The sequence below is a fragment of the Arachis ipaensis genome, chromosome B9, assembly GCF_059453495.1.
Source record: "Arachis ipaensis isolate K30076 ecotype BB chromosome B9, ASM5945349v1, whole genome shotgun sequence".
NCBI classification, from domain to species: Eukaryota; Viridiplantae; Streptophyta; class Magnoliopsida; order Fabales; family Fabaceae; genus Arachis; species Arachis ipaensis.
Window position 1 is genome coordinate 35269770 of NC_142444.1, and position 9933 is coordinate 35279702.

At 38.7% G+C, this 9933-nt stretch overlaps 1 non-coding gene across 1 annotated transcript; it reads right to left on the minus strand.

Annotated features, from left to right (window-relative positions):
- Window positions 1–9496: 9496 nt before the first annotated feature.
- On the minus strand, window positions 9497–9604 carry LOC148544276 (small nucleolar RNA R71). Its single transcript, XR_015901601.1, has one exon. It is a non-coding gene; the product is annotated as a small nucleolar RNA R71 (small nucleolar RNA).
- Window positions 9605–9933: the final 329 nt, after the last annotated feature.

Consider the following 9933-nt stretch of genomic DNA (forward strand, 5'->3'; position numbering starts at 1 on the left):
AAGAAAGCAATCTTAAATCTGAAATACCTCAATATGCATTAAATAGAATATTCAAATCTAACATGAGAAGGTTCATAAGTCAATTTGGCAAAATAAGTCAAATACAAGTAAAAGCATTAGAATAAATAAAAGTAGAAGAGAAACATTAATTAAAGGAACATTGAACCTGTGATTGAATAGAAGTAGCCTAATCATAATAGAAATCCTAAATCCTAAAAACCTAAGAGAGAGGAGAGAGCCTCTCTCTCTCTCTCTAAAAACTACATCTAAAACCTAAAATTGTGAATTATCAATGTTCTCTCCATCATCCTCTTCGATTCTCCCATTCTCTGGCTTATATTCCGTATTTCTGGGCTTGGATCTGGGCCGAAAGGGGCCCAGAAATCGCTGAGGATATTTTCTGCAGATTCTTGTACGTGGCGTCTGTCACGCGTTCGCGTCTTTTGGAGTTTTTTTCTGGTCACGCGTACGCGTCAGTCACGCGTATGCGTCACTTGCGTTCTGCTCAAAGCACGCGTCCGCGTTGTCCACGCGTACGCGTCGCTACCATTTTGCGCTAGGGACGCGTCTACGTCGTCCACGCATGCGCGTCGCTGCCTTTTCTTCAAAACTCCATTTTTGTGCTTTTCCTCCATTCTTGTATGTTTCCTTTCTGTCTTCTAAGTCATTCCTGCCCTATGAAGCTTGAAAATACTTAAACACACAGATCACGGCATCGAATGGTAATAAAGGATAATTAAAATTAATATTTTTAAAGCATAGGAAACATGTTTTCACATATATTATAAAATAAGGAAGGGAAAGTAAAACCATGCAATTCATATGAATAAGTGGGTGAAGAATTGATAAAAACACTCAATTTGAGAACAAGATGAATCATAAAATAGGGATTTATCAATGCTCTATAAAGAATTTTTCTCGAAAATTTCATTATTTTGGCTAAACTTATTCTTTATATATGTATATATAATGTGATTGGATAGAATTCATAAAAAATCCTAAGTTCATTTCCTAATTTCAATCAAACCAAATCATCAAGTGTATAGAAAATTGAATTAGGTGCAATCATCATATTATCGAATCATAATATATAACTAAAGACTAAAAGCATATATACAGGCCAAAATAAAAGTGCATCAAACTATAAAGATACTAGTTACGTACAAACAAAACTAACAAAAGCAATAAACTAAAATATATCCAAAATAACAAAATGCTAACAAAATATCTAAAAAGCTAAAAGCATAATAAAAACTAAAACTGAAATGTTCAGAATGGAAGAATTGTCACCCAAAATTCACCGATCAGTCGGACGACCTCCCCACACTTAAAATCTAGCACCGTCCTTGGTGCTCATGAAGTCATGCAGAGTGGAATGAATCGTCATTGTCATCTCCACTGTCATCTGCTAGGGTCTGCTCCTCCTACTCCCTGGGTTCAGAAAGAGTGTCAGGTTCCTCCGATGGGAAGTTAGTGTAGCCAGATATCCTCTTCAGGTAATCAAAACGTCGCTTATTGCGATGTTCCATCTGATAAATCCGCTGGAAGAGGCTCTGTAGAAGGTGGTAAATTGGCTATGATGATGCTGATGGTGCTGGTGGTGCTATAGGTATTGATGATGATGGGGCTACTAATGTTGAGGGTCTAGGCAGAATTCCCAGTCAAACTTCATCTGCTTCCTCTCACCTTCTTCCTTTTCATAAGCATCTTTGCCACTGGGTCTAGGCAGAAGGTGGAGGATATGCTCTATAGTCTCCTCAGCCACTGAAATCTTTTGACTTCTGAGGTGAACTACGTCGAGGGCTGCGTTGTAGTAGTTGACATAAAACTCCCAGACTCACGACGTGTTCACAGCCACATGATCCCTTTCTAGGAACCCCCATCCCATATCATAAATCAGTTTCAGTTTACTTTTTCATATCTTCGAGAATCTCGAGTTTTTTTCCATTTGTAGATTGCGCTCTCTAAAAGTCGGGAACTTTAGCTCGGAGTAAAGGTTGTTGAACTTGTATAGATCTGTGGGAGGTAAACTCTGATCAACTTGTCTCTCTCAACGATATGTTTTGTAGACTGTAGCCCATCATCTGCTGTTGTAGCGGGCTGTGTCGTTCACTTTCGTTTACCTGAGCTAGATGCCCTTGCTTTGCCCTTTCCATTCTTATCCGTCATCCTAAAAAAGAATAGAGAAAATAGGTATGTAAAATATATTTGAAAGGCAAGTAAAGCAAAATAATTATGAAAAGCAGGCAAGGAGAGACTGAGATAAGGAACAACAAAACTATGAAGTGAATGGATTAAAGTAGAATTAACTTGGAATGTGAATGAAAATAGGAATCAAAGTCGATTAGAATTCACATTCCAAACAGTTATATCTAATGAAAGTTAGGTCACTTGCCCGTTTAACAGAAGAAAGTAAGAACAATGTTGCTATGTGGTGCACGAAATTTTGATCTCTGATAATGGCACTGAAAACTTGGTATGCGCAATCGTGATTCACACTTTTATTCACAACTCCGATGCAACTAACCAGCAAGTGCACTGGGTCGTCCAAGTAATAAACCTTACGTGAGTAAGGGTCGATCCCACGGAGATTGTCGGCTTGAAGCAAGCTATGGTCATCTTGTAAATCTCAGTCAGGCAGATTCAAATGGTTATGGAGAATTGATGATTAAAATATAAATAAAACATAAAATAGGATAGAGATACTTATGCAATTCATTGGTAGGAATTTCAGATAAGCGTATGGAGATGCTTTGTTCCTTCTGAACCTCTGCTTTCCGATTGCCTTCATCCAATCATTCATACTCCTTTCCATGGAAAGCTGTATGTTGGGTATCACCGTGGTCAATGGCTACCTCCCGTCCTCTCAGTGAAAATGGTCCAAATGCGCTGTCACCGCATGGCTAATCAGCTGTTGGTTCTCGATCATGTTGGAATAGGATCCATTGATCCTTTTGCGTCTATCACTATGCCCAACACTCGCGAGTTTGAAGCTTGTCACAGTCATCCCATCCCAGATCCTACTCGGAATACCACAGACAAGGTTTAGACTTTTCGGATCTCAAGAATAGCCGCCAATAATTCTAGCCTATACCACGAAGGTTTTAATCTTAGATTAGAAACCCAAGAGATACACATTCAAGCTTGTTTGCATGTAGAACGGAAGTGGTTGTCAGGCACGCGTTCATAGGTGAGAATGGTGATGAGTGTCACATAATCATCACATTCATCATGTTCTTGTGTGCGAATGAATATCTTAGAGAAGAAATAGGCTTGAGTTGAATAGAAAAACAATAGTACTTTGCATTAATTCATGAAGTATAGCAGAGCTCCACACCTTAATCTATGGTGTGTAGAAACTCCACCGTTGAAAATACAAAAGTAATGAAGGTCCAGGCATGGCCGAATGGCTAGCCCCCATAAAGGTCTAAGATAGCATTAGACCCATCAAAGATCTCCCTTTGAATACAATAGCAAAAGTCCTATTTATAGAGAACTAGTAACCTAGGGTTTACAGAAATGAGTAAATGATGCAGAAATCCACTTCCGGGGCCCACTTGGTGTGGGCTTGGGCTGAGTATTGAAGCTTTCACATGTAGAGACTTTCTTGGAGTTAAATGCCAGCTTTGGTGCCAGTTTGGGCGTTTAACTCCAGCTTTTATGCCAGTTCTGGCGTTTTGACGCCAGAATTTTTATGCTGAATTGGAACGCCGGTTTGGGCCACCAAATCTCGGGTAAAGTATGGACTATTATATATTGCTGGAAAGTCCAGGATGTCTAATTTCCAACACAATTGAGAGTGCACCATTGGATATCGATAGCTCCAGAAAATCCACTTCGAGTGCAGAGAGGTCAGAATCCAACAGCATCTGCAGTCCTTTTTCAGCCTCTGAATCAGATTTTTGCTCCGGTCCCTCAATTTCAGCTAGAAAATACCTGAAATCATAGAAAAACACAAAAACTCCTAGTAAAGTACAAAAATGTGATTTTTATTTAAAAACTAATAAAAATATAACAAAAACTAACTAAAACATACTAAAAACATATTAAAAATAATGCCAAAAAGCGTATAAATTATCCGCTCATCACAACACCAAACTTAAATTGTTGCTTGTCCCCAAGCAACTAAAAACAAAATAGGATAAAAAAAAGAGAATATACAATAAATTCCGAAAACATCTATGAAGATCAGTCTTAATTAGATGAGCAGGGCTATTAGCTTTTTGCTTCTAAACAATTTTGGCATCTCACTTTATCCTTTGAAGTTCAGAATGATTGACATCTATAGGAACTCAGAATTCAGTAGTGTTATTGATTCTCCTAGTTCAGTATGTTGATTCTTGAACACAGTTACTTTATGAGTCTTGGCCGTGACCCTAAGCATTTTGTTTTCCAGTATTACCACCGAATACATAAATGCCACAGACACATAACTGGGTGAACCTTTTCAGATTGTGACCAAGCTTTGCTAGAGTCCCCAATTAGAGGTGTCCAGAGCTCTTAAACACACTCTTTTTTCTTTGGACCACGACTTTAACTACTCAGTCTCAAGCTTTCACTTGACACCTTCACGCCACAAGCACATGGTTAGGGACAGCTTGGTTTAGCCACTTAGGCCAAGATTTTATTCCTTTGGGCCCTCCTATCCATTAATGCTCAAAGCCTTGGATCCTTTTTCTACCCTTTCCTTTTGGTTTAAAGGGTTACTGCCTTTTTCTGCTTTTTTCTTTTTCTTTCTTTTCTCTTTTTTTTTCTTTATTTTTTTTCACCACTTTTTTTTCTATTCACTGCTTTTTCTTACTTCAAGAATCAATTTTATGATTTTTCAGATTATCAATAACATTTCTCCTTTTTCATTATTCTTTCAAGAGCAACAGGTTTAACATTCATAAACAACAAATTCAAAAATATGCACTATTCAAGCATTCATTCAGAAAAACAAAAAGTATTGCCACCACATCAAAATAATTAAACTATTTTAAAATTCAAAATTCATGTACTTCTTTTTCTTTTGTAATTAAAAGCATTTTTCATTCAAGAAAGGTGATGGATTCATAGGACATTCATAGCTTTAAGGCATAGACACTAGACACTGATGATCATGTAATAAGGCACAAACATAAATAAAACATAAAGCATAATTTTCGAAAAATAGAAAAATAAGAACAAGCAAATTAAAGAACGGGTCTACCTTAGTGATGGCGGCTTGTTCTTCCTCTTGAAGATATTACGGAGTGCTTGAGATCCTCTATGTCTCTTCCTTGCCTTTGTTGCTCCTCCCTCATGGCTCTTTGGTCTTCTCTAATTTCATGGAGGAGGATGGAATGCTCTTGGTGCTCCACCCTTAGTTGTCCCATATTGGAACTTAATTCTCCTAGGAAGGTGTTGATTTGCTCCCAATAGTTTTGTGGAGGAAAGTGCATCCCTTGAGGCATCTCAGGGATTTCATGATAAGGAGTTTTCTCATGCTCTTGTCCATGAGTGGGCTCTCTTGTTTGCTCCATCCTTTTCTTAGTGATGGGCTTGTCCTCATCAATGATGATGTCTTCCTCTATGTCAACTCCAACTGAATTGCAGAGGTGACAAATGAGATGAGGGAAGGCTAACCTTGCCAAAGTGGAGGACTTGTCCGCCATCTTGTAGAGTTCTATGGATATAACCTCATGAACTTCTACTTCCTCTCCAATCATGATGCTATGGATCATGATAGCCCGGTCTATAGTAACTTCAGACCGGTTGCTAGTGGAAATGATTGAGCGTTGAATGAACTCCCACCATCCCCTAGCCATGGGCTTGAGGTCATGCCTTCTTAGTTGAACCGGCTTCCCTCTTGAATCTCTCTTCCATTGAGCGCCCTCTTCACAAATGTCTGTGAGGACTTGGTCCAACCTTTGATCAAAGTTGACCCTTCTAGTGTAGGGGCGTGCATCTCCATGCATCATGGGCAAGTTGAATGCCAACCTTACATTTCCCGGACTGAAATCTAAGTATTTCTCCCGGACCATTGTAAGCCAATTCTTTGGGTTCAGGTTCACACTTTGATCATGGTTCTTGGTGATCCATGCATTGGCATAGAACTCTTGAACCATTAAGATCCTGACTTGTTGAATGGGGTTGGTGAGAATTTCCCAACCTCTTCTTTGAATCTCATGTCGGATCTCCGGATATTCACCTTTTTTGAGCTTGAAAGGGACCTCGGGGCTCACCTTCTTCTTGGCCACAACTTCATAGAAGTGGTCTTGATGCACCCTTGAGATGAATCTCTCCATCTCCCATGACTCGGAGGTGGAAGCAATTGCCTTCCTTTTCCTCTTTCTAGAGGTTTTTCTGGCCTTTGGTGCCATAAATGGTTATGGAAAAACAAAAAGCAACACTTTTACCACACCAAACTTAGAAGATTTGCTCGTCCTCGAGCAAAAGAAGAAAGAAAAGAGTAGAATAAGAAGAATTAGGGGAGATGTAGGGTAGTGGAGGTTTCGGCCAAGGGGTAGAAGTAGTGTTTGTGATATGTGGAAATGAAGGATTGAAGATTGGTTTATATAGTAGTGGAGAGAGGGGTAGGGTTCGGCCATGTATGGGTGCGTTTGGGAGAGAAAGTGGTTTGAATTTGAATGGTGAGGTAGGTGGGGTTTTATGATGGATGGATGTGGATTGGTGAAGAGATTATGAAGAAGAGGGTAGGATTTGATAGGTGAGGGGTTTTTGGGGAAGAGGTATTGAGGTGATTGGTGAAGGGTATTTGGGGAAGGGTGTTATGGAAAGGTGTGAAGAAGAGAGAGAGATGAGGTAGGTGGAGATCCTGTGGGATCCACAGATCCTGAGGTGTCAAGGATTTCTCATCTCTGCACCATGTTGGCGTGTAAACGCTCCCTTGATTACCAATCCTGGCGTTAAACGCCAGGTTGCTGCCCATTTCTAGCGTTTAACGCCAGCTTTTCTCCCCTTTCTGGCGTTTAAACGCCAGCTTTTCTCCCTTTTCTGGCATTAAACGCCAGCTCTGTGCCCCCTTTCTTGCATTAAATGCCAGTCTGGTGCCCATTTCTGGCGTTAAACGCCCAAAATGGTGCCAGACTGGGCGTTTAACGCCCATTCTGCTACCCTTACTAGCGTTTAAACGCCAGTAAGCTTCTCCTCCAGGGTGTGCTATTTTTAATACTATTTTTTATTCTGTTTTTGCTTTTTTAGTTGTTTTTTTGTGGCTTCACATGATCATCAACCTACAGAAAACATAAAATAACAATGAAAAATAAATAGATATAATTAAATAAAATTGGGTTGCCTCCCAACAAGCGCTTCTTTAATGTCAATAGCTTGACAATGGGCTCTCATGGAGCCTCACAGATACTCAGAGCATGATGATGGCCTCCCAACACCAAACTTAGAGTTTGAATATGGGGGCTCTATTTGACTCTGCATTAAGAGAAGCTTTTCATGCTTCCTTTCCATGGTTACAGGGAGATATCCTTGAGCTTTAAACACAAGGGAGTCCTTATTCACGTGAAGGACCGATTCTCCTCTGTCAACATTAATCACAGCTTTTGCTGTGGCTATAAAGGGTCTGCCTAGGATGATGGATTCATCCATACACTTTCCAGTGTCTAGGATTATGAAATCATTAGGGATGTAGTGGCCTTCAACCTTTACGAAGACATCCTCTACAAGTCCATAATCCTGTTTCCTTGAATTGTCTGCCATCTCTAATGAGATTTTTGCAGCTTGTACCTCAAGGATCCCTAGCTTCTCCATCACAGAGAGTGGCATGAGGTTTATACTTGACCCTAGGTCATACAGAGCCTTCTCAAAAGTCATAGTGCCTATGGTACAAGGTATTGAGAACTTTCCAGGATCCTGTCTCTTCTGAGGTAATCTCTGCCTAGTCAAGTCATCCAGTTCTTTGGTGAGCAAGGGGGGTTCATCCTCCCAAGTCTCATTACCAAATAACTTGGCATTTAGCTTCATAATTGCTCCAAGGTACTTAGCAACTTGCTCTTCAGTAACATCTTCATCCTCTTCAGAGGATGAATACTCATCAGAGCTCATGAATGGCAGAAGGAAATTCAATGGAATCTCTATGGTCTTTGTATGAGCCTCAGATTCCCATGGTTCCTCATTAGGGAACTCCTTGGAGGCCAGTAGACATCCATTGAGGTCTTCCTCAGTGGAAATCACTACCTTTCCCTCCTCTATGTATTCGGCCATGTATTCAAAAATTATTTTCAAAATTTTTTTCTTATTTTTATTTCATATTTTCGAAATTAATGCTAACAATTAATGTGATTGATTCAAAATTTTTAAGTTTGTTACTTGCCTAGTAAGAAAGGTTCAATCTTTAAACTCTAGAATCATATCTTTTTAGTTTCTTATTAGTCAAGTAATCAACTTTGATTTCAAAAATCAAATCTTTTCAAATTTCTTTTTCAAATCCTTTTCAAATTAAGTTTCAATCATATCTTTTTCAAAATCAATTTCAAAATCTTTTCTAACTTCTTATCTTTTCAAAATTAATTTTCAAATCTTTTTTTAACTAATCCTATCCTTTTGTTTCAATCATATCTTTTTCAAAACTACCTAACTAATTCTATCTCTAATTTTCGAAAATCACCTTCACCTTTTTCAAAATTCCTTTTTGAATTAACTAGTTGTTTTAAATTTAATTTAATTTGATTTAATTTTCCTTGCTTAATTTTCGAATTTTTAATTTTAATTTCTAATTTTTAATTTAAAAACAAAAATACTTTTATTTTATTTTATCTAATTTTCAAAAATTCTTCTCCCTCACCTCCTTCTATTTATTTATTTATTTATTTACTAACACTCCTCTTCATCTAAGAATTCGAACCTACTCCTCACCCTTGTGTTTGGATTCTCCATCTTCTATTCATATCTTCTTCTACTCACATAAAGAAATCTCTATACTGTGACATAGAGGATTCCATATTTTCTTTTCTATTTTCTTCTTTTTCATATGAGCAGGAACAAGGATAAGAACATTCTTGTTGAAGCTGATCCTGAACCTGAAAGGACTCTGAAGAGGAAGCTAAGGGAAGCTAAAGCACAACTCTCTGGAGAAAATCTGACTGAAAATTTCGAAAAAGAAGGAGACATGGCCGAAAATAATAACAATGCAAGGAAGATGCTTGGTGACTTTACTGCACCTAATTCTAATTTACATGGAAGAAGCATCTCAATCCCTGTCATTGGAGCAAACAACTTTGAGCTGAAACCTCAATTAGTTTCTCTGATGCAACAGAACTGCAAGTTTTATGGACTTCCATCAGAAGATCCTTTTCAGTTCTTAACTGAATTCTTGCAGATCTGTGATACTGTTAAGACCAATGGGGTTGATCCTGAGGTCTACAGGCTCATGCTTTTCCCGTTTGCTATAAGAGACAGAGCTAGAATATGGTTGGACTCTCAACCTAAGGATAGCCTGAACTCTTGGGATAAGCTGGTCACGCCTTTCTTAGCCAAGTTCTTTCTTCCTCAAAAGCTTAGTAAGCTTAGAGTGGATGTTCAAACCTTCAGACAAAAGGAAGGTGAATCCCTCTATGAAGCTTGGGAGCGATACAAGGAACTGACCAAAAAGTGTCCTTCTGACATGCTTTCAGAATGGACCATCCTAGATATATTCTATGATGGTCTGTCTGAATTATCAAAGATGTCATTGGACCATTCTGCAGGTGGATCCATTCACCTAAAGAAAACGCCTGCAGAAGCTCAGGAACTCATTGACATGGTTGCAAATAACCAGTTCATGTACACTTCTGAAAGGAATCCTGTGAGTAATGGGACGCCTTAGAGGAAAGGAGTTCTTGAAATTGATACTCTGAATGCCATATTGGCTCAGAACAAAATATTGACTCAGCAAGTCAATATAATTTCTCAGAGTCTGAATGGATTGAAGGAATCATCCAACAGTACTATAGAGGCATC